Source organism: Aedes aegypti, chromosome 2 (assembly GCF_002204515.2).
Source record: "Aedes aegypti strain LVP_AGWG chromosome 2, AaegL5.0 Primary Assembly, whole genome shotgun sequence".
Classification (NCBI taxonomy): domain Eukaryota; kingdom Metazoa; phylum Arthropoda; class Insecta; order Diptera; family Culicidae; genus Aedes; species Aedes aegypti.
Genome location: NC_035108.1, coordinates 199889753 through 199909553, shown reverse-complemented (window position 1 = coordinate 199909553; position 19801 = coordinate 199889753). Strand labels below are relative to the sequence as shown.

The 19801-nt window shown below is 39.8% G+C and overlaps 1 protein-coding gene across 4 annotated transcripts in view; it reads right to left on the bottom strand.

The window, feature by feature from the left end:
• Positions 1-5540: 5540 nt before the first annotated feature.
• Positions 5541-19801, bottom strand: part of LOC5577472 (mediator of RNA polymerase II transcription subunit 2) — a 131805-nt gene continuing 117544 nt past the window's right edge. For all 4 annotated transcript variants that reach the window (XM_021843691.1, XM_021843693.1, XM_021843694.1 and 1 more), the window contains one exon: positions 5541-6228. The gene's annotated coding sequence lies outside the window, so the exon portion shown is untranslated. The remainder of the gene's footprint in view (positions 6229-19801) is intronic.

Here is a 19801-nt window from a genome sequence, read left to right as displayed (position 1 = left end):
TTGAAGTCACCCGCTATTACAACTGGCCTTCGCCCTGTCAGCGCGGTCGTCATACAGTCCAGCATCTGCGTGAACCGCTCGGTCGACCAACTCGGAGGCGCATAGCAGCTACAGAAGAGGACCCCGTTTACTTTGGCGATCACGAAGCCCTCGTAGGTAGTAGACACCAACTGCTGGACAGGGTATTTACCCGTTGTCCATATCGCCGCCATTTTTCCGGATCCATCCACGACCCAGTTGCCGTTGCCGGCGGGTACTCGGTATGGGTCCGATATGATGGCGATGTCCGTCCCCCACTCAGCAACTGACTGGTACAGCAGTTGCTGAGCTGCGTCACAGTGGTTCAGGTTCAGCTGCGTTACCTGCACTGTGATTTTTCGTTGATGGCTCGTTTGAAGGTCGGGCACCTTGAGCCTCCCGTTGGGTGATTGTTGTTCACGGACTTGCCGGAACAAATCAAGCACTTGGGAGGGTTCTTGCAGCCTAGTGCCTTATGACCTTCCTCACCACAACGCCTGCACAACTTAGTCCTATCAGGGCCTTTACAGCCCCAGGACTTGTGTCCAGGTTCCCTGCACCTAAAGCAGATCACTGGTTGCTCATGTATGTTCAGTGAACATACTGACCAACCAACCTTGATCTTACCTACCTTAGCGGACTTATTTGCGTCTGCCACAGGTAGGTGTACTAAGGCCACCTGAGTACCTGCCGGACCTTTCCGTAGCTGAACGGCGGTGGTGGGCACCTGCACTTCGCACTGTTGCCGCAGTGCCGTGACGAGCTCTTCTGCGTTAGTGATCTCGTCAAGGTTCATCACCTTCAGAGTCACTGACTGCGTCAGAGCCCTCACTTCAACACCAGCGCCAAGGACCTCTTCCGCCAAACTTTTGTAGGCGGCGCCCTTGCGCTCCTTGTCGCGCTTAAGCTCGAGGATCATTTCACCTGTACGAGTGCGTCTGACACTGCGTACGTCGGCTCCTAGATCCGCAAGCTTCGCGTCACTGCGCATCGCCTTCAGGACTTCCGAGTACTTGGACTCTTCCGTCTTGATGATGATCGCATCACCCTTTTCGCGCTTGGCACCTACCCTCCTACCTTTCTTAGGTCTGGTATCCCTGCGCTCCTGTTTCTCCTGTTTCTTCTTCTTCTTCTTCCTCACTACGGTTGTCCAGGGGGCGTCCCCCCCCTGCTCCGCCCTGACCTGTGGTGATGGAGGACCTCTCAAAGGTCGCAACCCCCTGTTCCCATCACTCCGTGAGGGGCCAGCCTTTTCGGGCCCACCCTTCTCGGCTTTCCGGGACGCCTGGCTGGGGTCCGATTTTCCGGCACTTCTGCCGGTTTTCGGGGTCAGTATCCGCCTGGCCTTACGAGCGCCGCCGGGTAGCTCCTCCCCTGACGGCTGCCTCGCGCGCTTCTGCGATTGCTTGCTGTAAGCATTCGCTTCCACGCTTTTGGGGCTGCCCGCGAAAACGAAGGGTTCCGTCTGGGTAGACTTCGGCACCTTCAGTTCCACGGGTTCTGCCGCAGCCACAGTCACCATGGGTTCAGCATGGTTCTGCTTGGCCGCCAACATTGACTTACGAAGTCTAAGCAAGGCCTGCTTGAGGTCCTTGCTGATGTTAGACTTCGAGGACGCAAAGTCAATTATGGAGTCGAGCTGCTGTGCAGCCACTTCCATCGCAGAGAGCCCATCTCTACTTTTATTGATGGCCCTCATCAACCACGCTCCATCCATAACTTCACCCGATGCGTTAGCCGGGGATGAAATATGGGTTCCAGCACTGGCACTACGTGCACTGCTGCCTCCTCCTGCTTCTACTCTCCTCAACGGAGATCTAGCTAGCCCACTTCTTGCGAAGGGGTTCGCTTCCCTACTACTGCTACTACCTGCACTACCACTACTAATCTGATTGTTGTTTGAATTTGTACTCATTTTGGATCCCACGAGTAGCACGGGAAAAGAGGTCAACCACGCCAGAGCCCTGCATTAACGCGGTAAGGGACAAATACTGTGAGGGGTGCCCAGGTGCCCCACAGGCTCCGTTAATGGCCGAACATCTTTTTCACCCCTTCGACCATTCATTCCTCAGCACGGTTTTTCGCATCACACCTTGAATTGGGGTTAGCTCTGGTATGGTTACCTATAAACGTTTGTACCATTGAACCTGTTCAGCACACCTTCTGCAGTGCGTGTGCTTCTGATGACGTTGAGAGTTCCACGTACCGAGTTCCAATCGCTAGTCTCTTTCCGTCCCTTTGGTCTTTGCCGATTGTTCTGGTCCATATTCTATCGTTGACGTTCCTGTGCTAATGTTTTTTTGCGGTTGGTTTACAGGGCCTGACACCAATTCCCAAGATTCCCGGAGGACCATTCCTTTTAAATGTTTGGATGGCAGTAGTACACAGTTTGGGTTAGAGTCCTTCTCTGGCACTCGGAAGATGATCAGCCGCCCCTGATATGGGGAACAGACGCTGTTGTGAGCTGCTCCTAACATGGAGTACAGACGCTCCAGGTTTGCAGAAGCAAAGAAATCTTTTTTTTTTCAATGTTTGTTTGTGGGTATCCAAGAACTTCTTTGAGAAAAGGCCTTGGTTACAAGGGTCTCCAGAGGTTTTTCGAAGGTTTATGAATAAGGTTTACACTCAAGCAGACTCATACAAACACATTTAATAAAATTTGGAGTAATAGGGTCCTAGGGTGTAAGTCCAAAAAACAATCATGATCAAAAGTGTCAAGGTTCATTTATGGACCCAAATTTTCAATTTAAGTTTAAATATGATATAGCCGTTATTTGAGCGGGAAAAACTGCTTAAGTAGTTGCAGTTACATGCACTTTCGTGTTAATAAATATAAGCATGATTTCATTAAACATTTTAGGATCCTATTGGAGATTTCTCAAAGTTCTTGGTGGAATACTTATCTTGCGTCAATTAAAACGTTATTATTGAACCTTAGTGAGCCCTGTAGGGCAGTTCACATTGGAGTTCTAGGATAACCTTTCAATAGTCGTTGAACTCATAACTTTGTAGAACCTTATTTTATGAACCTATATATGTATTGATCCTATAACATTTCCCCGAAAACCATCACTCCGAAAATCAATACCCCGAATGGCCAAGTACCCCGGAAACCAAGACCCCGAAATCCATTACCCCGAATAGTCCGTTACCCCGAATACCATTTCCCCGAATGGATCATAACCCCGAATATTATTGCCATGAAAATTCCAAAATAAGAATTCGATAAATAAACACCAAATATTCGATAAATGAACGCTAAGCATGGAATATCAAGTTAAGGTTAAGATCGTCTTCTCTTGTTTGTTGGAGGTTATTATGGATCAAATTGTCTCTAATACATATAACAAAGACAGTAGGACGAGTAGTTTCCTGCTTCAAAATATACTTTATCAATTGATTTTAATTTGAATTCATGCTCTTATTATCAAAGATTTATCCTTCATTCAATTATCAGATAGAATGGACCATGTGAGGATCAAAATATGGGTGCATTTGATTTTGAGAATGTACCGGTGACAATAAATCATTTTCAAATTGATGGCAATGCTTATTTTGATATTGTTTTCACATGGAACAATTATGCGAATAGGGGCAGTATAGACGAATCGCATTTCTCTTCACGACTTTTATTCTAACAGTACCGTAAATTCGGGTGAAATTGATCAGTAGGGTGAAATGGATCACCGTGACACTCAATTTCAATTCTTCCTAATGGAGCACAAATATCAATGTAACCTGTAGTGAATGCACGTTGTTTGTCGTAGCTATTGTGTATTGTGAAGCTTTTTTGCATTGAAATATGTTTATTTCTATGAAAGTAATGTAAAATTCCAAAATCAAGTGCGGTGAAGTATTGACAAACATTCATAAACTTCTTGTTACAAACAAGGATTTAAACATGGTATAAACCTGAAAGTTCGTGAGGATGCTTAAGATATATCCCCAAAACAAATTTCATAATCAAAACTCGTACCAATTTGATCATTCGGTTGAAATAATTGAATCTCTATCAGACATCAAGAGATTACTTAGCAAATTGCATACATTTAGGCGTTTTCCGCGTAATTCTTTAAATTTTACTATTCATTAGCTCTATAAATATTGTAATTTTAAGCATTTGGCAAGCATATTCGGATTCAGGGAGATCGAATTTATTATGTAGAGTCGATTTGAAAACTAAAACTTATCGCATTGACGAGTGATCAATTTCACCCCGAAGTGAGATTTCCCGATTTTTTTATTTTAGAGATATTTCTTAGCACTAAAATGATATTTGTTAAAAAGTTTCGGCACAAGAGTCAATGACGCTCACCTTCGTACTTGATTTCCTGCATTAAGTTGTTTGGCATTGCCTACATTATAGAAAATAGACAAAAAAACCCGTGGAAAATGATCAATTTCACCCAAAATTACGGTACTCGAAAGAACAGCCTATAACTCAAGGAAGGTACAATCACTGATTTAAATAATGCCAACCTCGAAAGATCAGCCGATGATTGAAAGAAGGAAAAATCACTGATAGAAATATTAGCAGTTATTACGCCGACAACTATTACATTACTAGATAAACATCGCGTGTCGTACACATCACGAGCAAGACGGATTTCTAGGCTCAAATTTGCGACCATCCTGAAAAGAACATTCAAATTGCATCACTGATTTTCGGGGAAGTTTAGCATTCGGGGAACTGGGTCTCGGGATAATTTACCATTCAGGGTAATGGTTTTCGGGTAATTTGTCATTCGGGGTAACGTTATATTCGGGGTAATGGTTTTCGGGGCACTGGCTCTTAGGGAGATGGTTTTCGGGGTAATGGTATTCGGGAAAATGTTATAGGACCGTTCAATTCAAACGAATCCGCCACAAAACGCAGCTGTCTCGGAGCTGCCGAAGAGATTCGCCTGCAGTTCTTATAGGAAAGCTGCCGAAGAAAACGAGGCTGCCGACAATAGTCACACTGATAAAACCTGTTCGAAGCGTTGTAAAAACGTTTCCAAAAAGCTTTTATCAATTCTGTCTATATGAATCGATGAAGGATTGAGCAGCCCATAAATGTAAACAGACAAACACGTAATTTGTCTGCTGTTGTCCGAGAAAATTGCAAAGGAAGCGCAGCATCGGCTTAGACTGCCGAAAATACGTAAATTTCTCTATAACCGAAACTTGATAGACTTTATTTGTATAATCCTTTATGCTTGATCAACTACAAACCGTGTTGCCGGTACTGTTGAAATCTTATCTATATGAGCCTCTTAACATGGGTGTTATTCTTGTTTGAAAGACTTTGAAAAGTCACTCGTTACGTATGTAGTTCTGATAACCTGTACACCAAGTAGCTCTTGGGTAACCTTGAATAGTCATTGAATTAAAAGTATCAACATTGTTCATCATCATCCGATAGATAACTGGTCAAACTTGTAGCTCTGAAGACCTGGTTCAGACGGCTCTTTTTACGTAAAGTTCTATTTATCAGAGTATATTTAATTATCCCGGATTGGATTCCAAGCTAGTGAAAAGGCTCATCTTAAATGTCTTTAATAGTCTTTTTTTAAAAGAAACGTCCTTTTCGAGTATACCTCGCAGAGAAAACATATTTCACTGCTTGCTCACTATTTTGGAATTCCTAATTATGCACATTCGATTCATTAAATTCTCATCCTGAATGCCATAGAAGCGGCCAGATCGTGAGTTGTCACTGAATTGATTTATCTCCTTCGGGATGCTCGCTCTCATGCATGTATTCAATTTTCCCCCCGAAAATAAAAGAAAATGGTCACTGAACACAAGCAAGCGTTCGGGAAATTTCAAAGCTCGACAAAAAAGTAGCAATCAACTGACCGAGGATTTACTGAATGAATTCAGGACGCAGCACAAGTAATCCACTTAAAACTAATGGATCAGATCGCTGAACGTGACTTTGCTGTTTATCACGCGCTTTTGACTTTGCTCATTGAAAAGGGCTTGATTCGGAGTAGGTACATACTATCTACTACACAACATGGTGGAGTGCCGGGGCGGATGTTTTCGATCTTATGTTTTCCTCGCTGGGCAACAGTTGCTATCTTGTTGGGCGTTCGATTCATGATGAAAATTATTCCACGCGAGATGTTGGCACTTTTTTGGCTGAATCGACCGGTATGAGGATTGATTCAGGCAGCTGCCGTCTGTTGGTTTCTATTTGGCATCAAGTTTATTGTTGATTGGTAGCTGGAAATATAAAAAAAAATAATTAAGTCATCATTTTGACTAACAAACGATTGAAAGCTGGAAAACTGTTTGTACGGGTAGTTTAAGGAGTGTTGTCACCCGATTCGCTAACTTGCCTAGTTATGTTTTTTAAGAAAATTTATGGGCCAAGTCAATTTCCATAATTTTATGGGTGGACGTTTCGCACAAGGATGCTTGTCTTAATGGAAATTTTATTTCCTAATCTGTTTGTAACTGCTTTATGCAAAACGTTTCTTTATGCGAATTTAGTCACCCCATAAATTAATATAGGATAGGTGTACCAGTTATGGACATAGTGGTTCCCTATTTCGCCATATGTGATTACTGTAATGTCTTCAAAATTTGAAAATGTTTGTTTGTTGTAGTAATTAGATTTAACATATATCTTGATGTAAAAACATTCAAAAGGATTTAAAATGTGAAAGTTATTCAAATTTTACATGTGGCCAAATAGGGAACCACTATTGCCATAACTGGTACACTTTCCCTATATATATATTATCTCGCACTCAAAACAATAGATAATCAAGCTCCGTGTACCTTTTTAAATACTTCTCTATGTTAGTACAAAATATAATTCAAAATCATTTCGAAATGATTACTTCTTACTGAGATAGGCAAATTTATGTTTTTCGGAGACTTTATTCCTGACGGCCGCTAGTCATACACAGACAAAAATCCGTTCTTGTATCCGTGAACAGCAGACGTGAACTCGTCAACAAGCAAATATACACCGTGAACTAGATTATGTTTATGTGAACGCGTTGCATAGTTCCGAGAACGATGATGGTAGTTAACGGTGTATTTTTGACAGTTCACGTTTTCCAGAATTCTTTTTTAAGCGTGTACAAGAGAAGTTTTCTCCTCAAAAGCTAGAGTGGACTAAATGTCCTATTATTTTAAGTAACATACAGGTCTTTGGGTTCGAATTAGGCTGTAAATAGACAATTAAACAAATCGAATTCAGTGAGTTCTATGGACATTTCTCTACCGTCATAAAGCTCGTAAAACGGCTCTCTTTAAGGCCACTCAACACATTTGGTTTTACAAACATTCTAAATCGCAAATATACCAAACTTACTGTTGAAGAACATATCAGGTATCAGAAGGCCGGCTCCAAAGGCACGTTCCCCTCCAGTTGGGAGATTTGTGCCATCGCCATATTTGAGCCTATTTCATCATGGATTTCGATGAAAGAGGAAAGGGAAGGGAAAGATGGGAGTAATTGAAAGTGGGGTCCCTTGATGTTCCGCAATCTGCGAACGCGCCACCGCTACCAACGAGCCCCCATCGGGACCGCCGCCACTGTCACAACACGACACAGTTTGTGTAGTAGGCGAACCGTCAAACAAGACGAAAAGCGGAACAAGGTGAAGTAAACTAGGGAAGAAAATAAACACTTTGGATTGTATTTTGGAAAGATTGTGAATTCTAAAGGCTCAACGTATTCTATAGTTATAGTATAATATTGGCAGTGAAATTGATCCAGGAAATAGTCGTTGAAATAGCCAAAATTGGGCAGGTAAAATAATCGGAAAATCACAGATCGCCAATATCACAGTTTGGAGAGTTCGAGGGAGCAATTCGTCAATCTAGACAATACTAAATCAAGGAATTACCACAAAAAGAAATATTGTTATAATTAAACAAAAACAATTATATTATAGGAAAAATTCAACTATCGTGAATCAACCAGTTAAAGCGGTTGTTTAGATTTGCGGAAATAGTCTATCGTATTGTTACCAATTTCTGGAACACTTGAAGAGGGAAGATCGCATAAGATAAATTAGAGCATATAGATCCATACCAGATAGCCGTAGCGGTAAACGCGCAGCTATTCAGCATGACCATGCTGAGGGTCGTGGGTTCGAATCCCGCTGGTTGAGGATCTTTTCGTAAAAGGAAATTTTCTCGATTCCCAGGGCATAGAGTATCTTCGTACCTGCCACACGATATACACATGCAAAAATGGTCAATCGGCAAAGAAAGCTCTCAGTTAATAACTGTGGAAGTGCTCATAAGAACACTAATCTGAGAAGCAGGCTTTGTCCCAGTTGGGACGTAAAGCCAGAAAGAAGAAGAAGAAGATGCATACCACAATGGGTTCGAACAGCGCCCTAAAAAGGGCACTGCAAAACGTATGAAGCTTCACCCAGCTGGCTCAGGGCCAATAAAGTCATGCGATGTTTCATCGCGAGCTAGCTCATCAGCCAATTAATTTCCAGCGATGGAAGAATGGCCAGGTACCCATACAATGTTTATAGAGTTGACTGAATACAGTTCTTCAATTTGAGTTCGACATGCGATAACAAGCTTCGACCTTGAGTTGGCCGAAGCAAGAGCTTTTATAGCAGCCTGACTATCTGAACAGAAATATATGACTTTACCCATTACGCGCTGTTGAAATGCTGATTGCACTCCACACATAATAGCAAATATTTCAGCCTGAAAAACGGTGCAGATTTTACCAAGTGAGTAAAACTGATTCAGCCTTAGCTCACAAGATTATACACCAGCACCCACTCTACCTTCAAGAAGGGAGCCATCAGTGTAACATACTATACTGTTTGATATACTTCTTTCCAAATAGCCAGACGTTCACTCTTCCCATGAAGGGAATTGAGTGATAAATGTCCTGTAAGGAAAGTGACAAGCAATTGTGCGATCACTTGGAACAAGGACAATTTTGCCCCAATTCACCAAAAGTGGAAACAACGAAGTGTGTGTAGATCTACGATTCACTGGGTGCTTCTTGTTTAAGATGTATGTGTAATGGCGCAACGTCGAAAAGGGCCTCGAGCGCTGCTGTGGGAGTTGTAGAGAACGCACCAGACATCGCCATCAAGCACATCCTTTGGAGATGGCCCAATTTTTATTGGATTGTTCTCACTTCGCCAATATTGGTCGAACAAGTGTTGTGTAAATCCATTCGATATATTTGGGTTTGAGGCCCCAAGTTTTACCAAAGGTTCGCCTGCATTGACCGAAGGCCATGCAATCTTTTTTGACTCTGAAATCAACGTGAAGTGTCCAAGAAAGTTTGGAATCTAGAATGCCTCCGACATACTTTACCTGATCAATAACATTAATCTCAGTGTCAAAAAAAAAACGTAAAAGTCGAATTCCATCGCGGTTTCGTCTTTCCGTAAAAAGAATAATAGATGTTGTATTCGGGTTAACCGAAAGGCCATATTGGCGACACCAACTCTCCACTATCTGAAGAGCACTTTGCATCAGGTCGAATAGAATGCTTATGCACATACCAACTATCAGAGCTAGATAGTCGTCGGCAAATTCATAAGTTTGGAAACCGCAATTATTGAGTTGCCTCAATAGCGTATCTACTACAAGATTCCACAAAAGTGGTGATAAGACGAAAACACTCAATTTTCGAATCGCTGCTTGACGCAATGTCGAGAAGAGATGTCGGTTTTTGAGCATTTGATGAATCCAATTGGTAATCATTGTAGGTAGCCCATGGTTTCGTGCGGCTTCCAATATGGCATCGAAAGACACGTTATCAAAGGCACCTTCAATATCCAAGAAAACACAAAGTAGGATTGCTCCCGAGCAAATGCTTTCTCGATAAAGTACACAACTTTATGTAATAGAGTCACATTGGACTTTCCAGATTGGTAAGCATGTTGATTCACACGAAGAGGCTTGTTTGCCAAATAAACATCACGAATGTGATGATCGATAATACAGTCAGTGACATAACCCGAGCAGAAGAAAATAACTACTGAATACCAAATTGAGGTATTCCATACCAGATAATTTCCAATACTTACAACCTGAATGAGGTATGAATGAGCCCTGCATAAGAGGTAAAATACCTCAAATAATACCTTCTGCATATTCTACAAATACCAAGCTGATAATTAGATCAGGTATTGCAATACCTAAATAATACTTGATGGATTTTCATATAAAAGTGAAATTTTTCAATAAAAGTTCAATACCTCCAGCAGTCCTCAATACCTATCGAATACCAAAATGAAGTATTTTTAATTGTTTTAATTATTTTTTTTAAATACCATTACAATACCAAAATGAGGTATTGATAACTGTACAATACCTAATTGAGGTATGATACCAAAATATGGTATGCATAAGTTATTGCCGAGTTATTCTTTCCTCCTCGGGAAGCTAGTAACCAAATGCTGTTTTTCCATACAAAATGCCCAAGTTTGGGGTGCTGTATCTCAGCGTCTGGTAGTCCGAATTGGTTGAAATTTGGATGACGAACTACAAATAACTTGAAATTTTGCCTGTAAGGGAATTATTACATAGCAGTCATTTTACACAAAGTTTCAGAGGGTTGTTCAAAGACAAAAGTAAGCAACCGAGAGACTTTTTAATTTGGTTAGAGTCCGCGGCTACAAAGCAAAGCCATGCTGAAGGTGTCTGGGTTCGATTCCCGGTTGGTCCGGGATCTTTTCGCAATGGAAATTTTCTTGACTTCCCTGGGCATAAAGTATCATCGTACCTGCCACACGATATACGAATGCAAAAATGGCAACTTTGGCAAAGAATGCTCTCAGTTAATAACAGTGGAAGTGCTCATAAGAACACTAAGCTGAGAAGCCGGCTCTGTCCCAGTGAGGACGTTAATGCCAAGAAGAAGAAGATGTCGTGGAAAGTTGGTGTGTTCTGCAAATGTGTGTGACTTCTGAAATTGAACAACATTGTGGAACAGACCAACAACCCACAACTTACCGTTTTAGAATTAAATTGCAAAGTCTCTCGGTTACTTACTTTTGTCTTTGAACAACCCTCTGAAACTCTATGTAAAATGACTGCAATATAATAATTCCCTTACAGGCAAAACTTCAAGTTATTTGTAGTTCGTCAGCCAAATTTCAGCCAATTTGGATTACCACAATATGCACACTTAAATTATTTTACGGATTCCTGTGAAATCTCAACAGCTGAACGGTTCGGTAAAATAAATTAACGGAGTACGGTAAATTTTCACAGTATTCGGTAAAAATTCACCGGAATCCGTAAAATTCCGACGAAATTACGGTGTTTTATTTCACCGAACTGTTCAGCTGTTGAGATTACGGTGAAATTCACCGTAAGAGCTTAGTGTGTGAGATACAGCACCCCAAACTTGGCCATTTTGTATGGAAAAACAGCATTTGGTTACTAACTTATGTCACTGACTGTACGTTCCACACATTTCGTAAAAAAAGAGTTCAGCCTGATTAGTCTAAAACTCTTCGCTTCTTCATACGACGCACGTCCTCCTTTCGGGATAAACTTTACAGTAATATCACGCCAGGATCTGGGAATATACCCGGTAGAAAAACTGGTAGTAGCTTTTTCAAAGCATGTTTGATAAGCTCAAATCCTTTCTGGAGCAAAATAGGATAAATTCCATCTGCTCTTGGAGATTTGAAAGGAGCAAAACTTTTAAGTGCCCATTGAATCGATTTAGTAGTTACGATACTGCGAGCTGAAGCCAGATACTCATAACTACATGAAAAGACATTTGGTTCATCCGTAGATGCTATGTGCACACATCCGGAGAAATGTGTATTGAATAAACTTTCTAAAACTTCTTTATCAGAAGAAGTAAAGTAACCATTTGATATGCGAATTTCGTTCACTTAGGAATCCTTAGATTTTGCAATGATTTTGTTCAGCCGGCTAACTTCACACAAACTGGAAACATTTGTACAAAGATTTTTTCCAGCCGGATCGTTCAGCAGAACGAAAAGTCTTCTTGTAAGCCTTGCGAGCCAACTTGAACGACTCTGATCCAGATGAACGCCGTCAGTTCCAACTCCTTCTACATTATTTCCTGCATATAATCAGATCGGAATTCCACCATGGAGTCTTTACAGACCGCTTCCATAATGTAGGATGTTGTAGTATCATCGGCATAATCCAAATTACTTGGATTTTAAATAGACGGAGAATATCCATGAAATGTGGTTGCAACCAATTCAGTATAGAGTTCCCAGTTTATTGATCGGGGATTCCTAAAACGCAAAGTCTGCTCAGTTACATTTGAAAGTTCAAACAAGATCTGAAACATGCCAATACGTGAATTCGTGACTGATTCTATTCGAGCAGAGCGTTATGTCTAACACTTCTTCCCTAGTAGATACCAAGAAAGGTGGGCGATTGCCTATGTTAAGTAATCCAAGATCTGTACTACTTAAGTACATTTATTTATGTGCTTCTGAGAAATATGTAACTCTATGTACGACAACTCGTTTAAAATCATCCGTTGGGGATGGTGGATCATGTGGAAAACATACCGAACAATAGACGTATTTCCTATTGAGGTCACCAACAGTAATATCGATTGTGACAGCGCATACATTTCTGGTAGTTAACTCAGAAATGAGTGTAGCAACGATTATTAACGAGCACGCATGAGCGGGACATGAAACGCGAGTTTGCCATTTCAAGTTTGCTGACAGTAGCAAAAAGTGGGTCCACAAGGGTGAACTAGCGGCACTTGGGCTGTACTATTTTGCATGAGTCTGCGAAGATTGATCATTGCTGTTATTTTATGCTTGATATGAGCTATCCTAATCGTAGCCACTACCCAAATTAGGCAAGATTAAGCTTTTTGCAAACTCAGCACGAAAAAGCAGCGGAAAAACAGACCGGTATCTATTAAAAGTCGTCACTGTGTCACTATTAAAAGTACACTGTGTTAAACGCATAATGCGAAACCATATAGGTGATATATAAAATTGACAACATATTCATAATCCCAACCTTATTTAGCGTCGGATTAGAGACTGAAGAAGGGCAGCCGATTATCTCGGAGAAACACAAGGTCACCTGCGCTATTGCTCCGGGTAGGCACAATACTGCAGAGAGTGCCCTTGTACTCCACGGCTCCGTTAGCGGTTAGGTATTATTCAGACCCCCCTAACCATTCATTCCTAGGCACGGTACGCATCACACCATATATTGAGGTCACCTGTGAGATGACTATTGATAAAATCGGGAATAGTAATTATTCTGTTGTAACACTCTGTGAGAAAAATCTGGATGTACATTATACGATTCTACCACCAGAAGATAATAGCGATATGGTAAGTACGTATCGTAAAATTACCAAACATCTAGCCAACACCTGGATATCCCACGGAAACACCCATCTCATAAATATTGATCGACACACCAAATGGATCCAAGTGCTGACTTGAGAAACGGTGAGTTCCTCGTTTGCACCATCCAGCATTGATAGTTGACGACGGAACCATTTAAGTGGATGGTGAAAATCCGAACGAATCAGAAGGTATGTGATGCTCATATGATGGCATCTCTCCTCCTACCGTTTACCACGTTGCAGGATATCCAAGACGTCTTTTCACGTCGTGCCACAGTCTAAATTATGCCAAGTGGAAAAGTTTTCTTTATCCCCATCGGGTCGTTGTTTCGCAATTTGCATGCGCTGTCATGACTCGCGCTTTCCATTTTTGCATAAATCATAATCATGTTCGTTTTTGTTCATATCTTTTACAGGGAAGCAATTTCTGGCTACTGATAATGTTGTACGATGGGATCCGAAAGTCTAACTTTTCTTTTCGATTTATTGACTCGGTGGATGTCCAGAGAGGCTGCTTTTGGACGAAACATCACTTTACTTCAACGATGACTATCACAGGAAGATGATTACTTTTTGATTGATGTATTTGGGGGCATCCACTATGATCAGAATACGCTACTTATAAAAAAAATAAATGTATATTCAAACTTATCTAAATAATAAGACTTATTTGTCTTACTAAAATTACGTGGAAGTTTAAGTTGATCATTTCATACAAAATTACCTCAAAATGTAAAAACGTGCAACTGTTAATCAGATGTTACCAAATTTAGGTAAATCTATATAAATAAAAATGGAATGGTGTTTGTATGTCACGAAATGGCTTACGAACGGGTCAACGGATCTTAATGATTCTTACTCAGTTTTGTTCGTCAAGGGTTCCGACGTGTTTGTGTGTATAAAAATCCCAGGATATTCACCGGGAAAGTTGAAAAAACAAGCGCGAACGAAACTGTCATTTTATATGGGACGATCAAAAGCGTTTTTCAACAGCCTACTTGATGGCAAGACGAAGTTTGCCGGGACCACTAGTTTCTAATATAATTGATATACACCAATTCTCTAGGGCCCAGATAGCCGTAGCGGTAAACGCGCAGCTATACAGCACAACCATGCTGAGGGTCGTGGGTTCGAATCCCGCTGGCCGAGGATCTTTTTGTAAAGGAAATTTTCTCGATTCCCAGGGCATAGAGTATCTTCGTACCTGCCACACGATATACACATGCAAAAATGGTCAATCGGCAAATAAAGCTCTCAGTTAATAACTGTGAGAGTGCTCATAAGAACACTAATCTGAGAAGCAGGCTTTGTCCCAGTTGGAACGTAACGCGAGAAAGAAGAAACATCAACTCTCTAAAAAATGAAATCGCTTCAACGAGTGTTGCAATTACATATTCAAAAAAAAAAAGGTGTTGCAATACTCGGCGAAGCGATTCTAATAATTGCACTCGATATAATGCAACACTTTGAATTGGGTGTAACTTCTTATCGCGTGGGTAAAAATTAATGAAATTTTGAGTAATATTAGTTTAGAGTATCAAACATAATGTATGCTTAAGTGTGCACAATTAACTATTTCACCCTTGAAAGAAAGCGCGTATTCCGGAGTTACATCCTCTCTTGCATTTTTGCACGTTTAGTGACAGTTTTGAAACCCATTTTTTTTAAAGGAAGTTGTGAATTGTTTGCATTTGAGCCCCTCAAAGTAAAATTATGCATTTTAATAAAAATTCACAATCACGAGGTATGGTTTTATGGACCGAAGAGTGGTTCGATTGACATGGAAATGGAGCTTTTGTGCATATCAAGTTAATAAATATGTGCCCACGCTTATGGCAAACATACATGAAAATCGATTACACGTGCTGAGGACAATTGTTGTGAAATGACCCAAATAAAATTTCCATTTGTTGAGCTACGACCAGATACAATTTGAGGTTGAAGCATTCTGTATCTTCACCATGCAAATCATAATCAAACTGGATAGCGTCGAGTGGGCGTATCGTCTTCGTAAACAAATCCATTAATTAATTGTAAATGTTAGTGAAGCCGAGAAAGACAATACCATTCAAATTTCGGAAGTTTCCTCCCTCCATCAATCTGCTAATTTTCTGGTTTGATGCCTGCCTGCATACATTTCGTTTGCCGCGATTGTTGAAGGAGTTTTCAAGCGAATGCGAATGTTTTGCAGCTACAGGGGAAATTAGAATTATTCTGCACGGTTTCATGTTTCCAGTCAAATTGAAAAATCTCTGTTATATTCTTCATGGTATCATTTTACTCTGTAGCGGTAGGCTACACTGAAAAATTGCGGCGACAAATCACTGCTACTGCATATATTTCGTATTGGTTTGAAAAGGTCTTGATTGTTACTCCTTCCACTCTACCCTACTCAGCATCTTATCTTCCGGCCTTAAGCGATGATGGTGACGACAACAGACGAGAGATAAGACACTCGAACAGTATCGAAACAAGGGGAAAGCCATCTGTAGCAAAGAACCATCTTGTAGAACGGAAAAAGCCCATGGCAATGAAACCAAGCAAACAACTTCTGCCGTTGTTTTCGGATTGCTTATTTACCGTTTTGTTTGTTGAATCAATGTTGATGTTTTCTTTAAGTTTATTTTAAGAAAGGACATTCCGAGATATTTGGATTTGAGCATGTCACAGCCGTTTTTTGTAAAAATTTATTCCTTGCATTTCTCGCGTTTAGTACACGGTGTCTTTTTATAGTACTTTATAACAAAAAAAAATCGGCATGCTTCAAATTTGGACAGATGAAAGCCAAGATTTTTTTCTTTGATTTGTTGCTAAAATCAAAATAATCCACCGTGGGGTCTAGTGCTACTTTTTTTGAAACATTGTTGTTCAGATTTGGATCACCCTAACGAAAACGAATTCTCAAAGCAGTGCACAGTGGTTCCATTTGTTCTACGAAGCGGTCATAAATCATTTGACTCAATATCCGATGATAAATACCACCAGAAACTGCCAAATTAATTATTTTTGACTGTTAAAACTACATCGAGGTTGATGCCGTTATTGATATCACTTAAAATTTCTTAATTAGGATGCGGAGATCATATTGCGAATGCTCTGTTATATGAATTATTATATGTGCAAAAATCGACTTGCAATTATCTCTCTTTCCGTGTCCAAGATAAACAATAGTATTTAGTATTTTATTGATAAATACCATAAAATCTATACATTGAAAGCAATATATTAGGATTATTAATGTCCAACTTGAGAAGATTCTGCTCACAGAGTTGCTTCACATGTTCAGAAGCCTACTTTTTGGTATGTGGATGTAAAAGCTAATGAACACTTTTCTTGGTGCCGAAGATGTACATACCAAATAAATACTTGAAATACTTATTAATTGATAATGCTTATTTCACATCAAAACTCTACTAAAACCAAATAACGAACATATCACTTAATGTAATCAATCTTAAGTTTCAAGTATTTACAACTGAGAAATAACTAATGAATTATTTGGTAATATTTTGTTGCTTTTTATTATTTTTTATTCCTTCAATTTTATTTTTTTAACGCGGTATGTATAGATGCTGGAGTGTCGTTGAAAATTTTGTATTGATGCTCAAAATAAATACAAAAACAATTTCATGTCATTACTCCCACATTTTGGGAAGTCATGTCATACATATTAGAATTGGTACATACTAATTTAATAGGATTTTATTGTCTCAGCGCCCTCACTAAAACTACTTGTCAAATCAATATTCAATGTTGCATATGCATTCATATCGAATTGAATAATGAGTAGTGAAATTTTCATTATTTTGTATATTCATTCCAGTTAGCTACAAATATACTGGTATGTAATCAATTCTATGAATATTTTTACCATTGCCTTTATTGGTAAAAACTCACAACTTTGAAGGCACGCTGCTTACTTATTTGCAAATATTTGCAGCTAGAACCTTCACCGGGTTCATTTTCCTACTCAAACATGATCATTTGGTTGTAAAAGTTTGATTAAATGTGATTAAGAACATATTTAAAAACGTACTTCAAAAAAAGTGTGTATTAATTAATTTGTTGATAGCTTTGCAAAAAAAAAAAAATACTTGCACTCCCGTGCATAAGTTTGGGTTCACCCCTTAAAAAACATGCAAAAGTATTCTGCCCATATCTCTGTGATTACACGTCCAATTGAAACTCTCTAAGCCGCATTTGAAAGGCAAAGAGTTATTCTTACTTCGTATGTATTTTTCCAAAAACATTCTTTGAACTTTGTAGACTAAATTTTTACTTGAAGTTGTGACATTTTTCAAAAAACACACTGAAAAAACATAGCTAATTTCCTCAGTATTGGATAGACTAAAATTTTAAAACAAGGTGTCATTAGAATCGTAATCTTATATTCTTTGATGGACACTCACGAATTTCTTCCAAACAAATCTGAAAAGTAATCAAAATCAATGAAACAGTCAGTCAAGTCATCGTGCAAAAGTTTGGGTTCACGCCTCAGTATGGTGTATCGTGCAAAAGTTTGGGTTCACCTGAACTTTCTTAAATCTGTGAAATCTCAAACCAATCATGTACGCGCTATTATTTGCGCTCAAAAAAGCTTTAAAGTATTGAAATCGGTTGAAAAATTGCAGAGATATTGACAAAAATGATGTGCGTGCGGCTCAGGTGAACCCAAACTTTTGCACGATTTGCCTCATATTGAGGGGTGAACCCAAACTTTTGCACGATGACTTGACTGACTGTTTCATTGATTTTGAATACTTTCCAGATTTTTCCGTGGGGTCTCTTCAAAGAATATAAGATTACGATTCTAATGACACTTTGATTTAAAATTTTGGTCGACCCAATGCTGAGGAAATTAGATATGATTTTTCAGTGTGTTTTTTGAAAAATGTCACAACTTCAAGTAAAAATTTAGTATACGAAATTTTGTAAAAATACATACGAAGTCAGAATAACTCTTTGTCTTTCGAATGCGGCTTAAAGAGTTTCAATTGGACGTGTAATCACAGAGATATGGGCAGAACACTTTTGCATGTTTTTTAGGGGGTGAACCCAAACTTTTGCACAAGAGTGTATATTCAAATGTCAGTAAATGTAAATGACATGCAGAGAAATGTTTGAGTTATATAATAAGTACCAATGACGAGTTTGAATTTTCCCATCTCATTAATCTCGCCTGAGATACCCCACTTTGAAAACTAGATAGGTAGCTCAACTGACCCAACTGCTCGAACGATAAAGCTTCAACCTGTACCAAAACCCAACTGCTCGATCACCCGAAGCGCGCAAAAGCCGAGTGCTGTCGGGTGGCACGTGATTATACGAGGAGGTGGAGGAGCCGATCACCCGACGAAACCGAATCTGCGCCCGCTTTTATTATCTTTTATCCTGTGACGGCGATAGTTATAGTTTGGCAAATTTTGGAGAAAATTGAGCTAAAAGTTGAGGAGTGATTACTCGCACGATTGGACAGTTGAAGTGTTAGGTTAAACGTTAAGGAGCAGTGGCTCGCATAGCTCAAGTGTCCGTTAATTAAATCGCGATAGGTGAAACGACTTATTTTGAAGACAGTGCTTCCTTCGCGTTTAACGCCTTCATAGAGGCCGAACCGAACCGTCCGTCACCATACGGTTCTAGTGAATTTGACCGTTCGTCACCATACGGTTTAGTGCATCTCGTGAAGATCGCTATCCAGCCCACGGCTGGTACCACGTGTCAGCTCAAACCCCCCAAACCCCCGTCGATCCGGTGTTGGCGCTGGACTCCCCATTTCCGGCTCAGTTTCCTAGGAGACTAAGTAAGGCGGCATTTTGGGACCAATATTATACAATATTTTCACATCTGACTTACCTGAGTTACTTCAGGGATGTCAAAAATCTTTGTTTGCGAATGACAGGCCTCTCCGCAAAGTGTCATCTGTAGTCGATTGCAAAAAAGATTGGATATTTTTTCTTCATACTTGCAAAAATGGAAGATTTCTCCTAATGCTTCCAAAACTCAACTAATATTCCCACATAAAACAAAAGCTCTTTAATTGAAACCTTCAAGTAGACATGTTGTCACGTTGAGAGGGGTTCCAATAAATTGGTCAGATGAAGTTATGTATCTAGGGCTAATGCTAGATAAGAATTTTATTTTCAAAAATCACATTGAGGCCATTCAAGCCAAATGTAATAAATATGTAAAATGTCTCTATCCCCTTATTAATAGAAAATCAAAACTTTGCCTTAAGAACAAGCTTTTGATATTCAAACAAATTTTAAGGCCAGCCATGTTGTATGCTGTACTAATATGGACTAGCTGTTGTAATACCAGGAAAAAAGCTCTGCGGAGAATACAGAATAAAATTTTGAAAATGATTCTGAAGCTTCCTTCCTGGTATAGTACCAATGAGTTACATAGAATATGCAATGTTGAAACATTGGAACAAATGTCAAATAAAATTATTCTTTCAGGCAATTATGTACC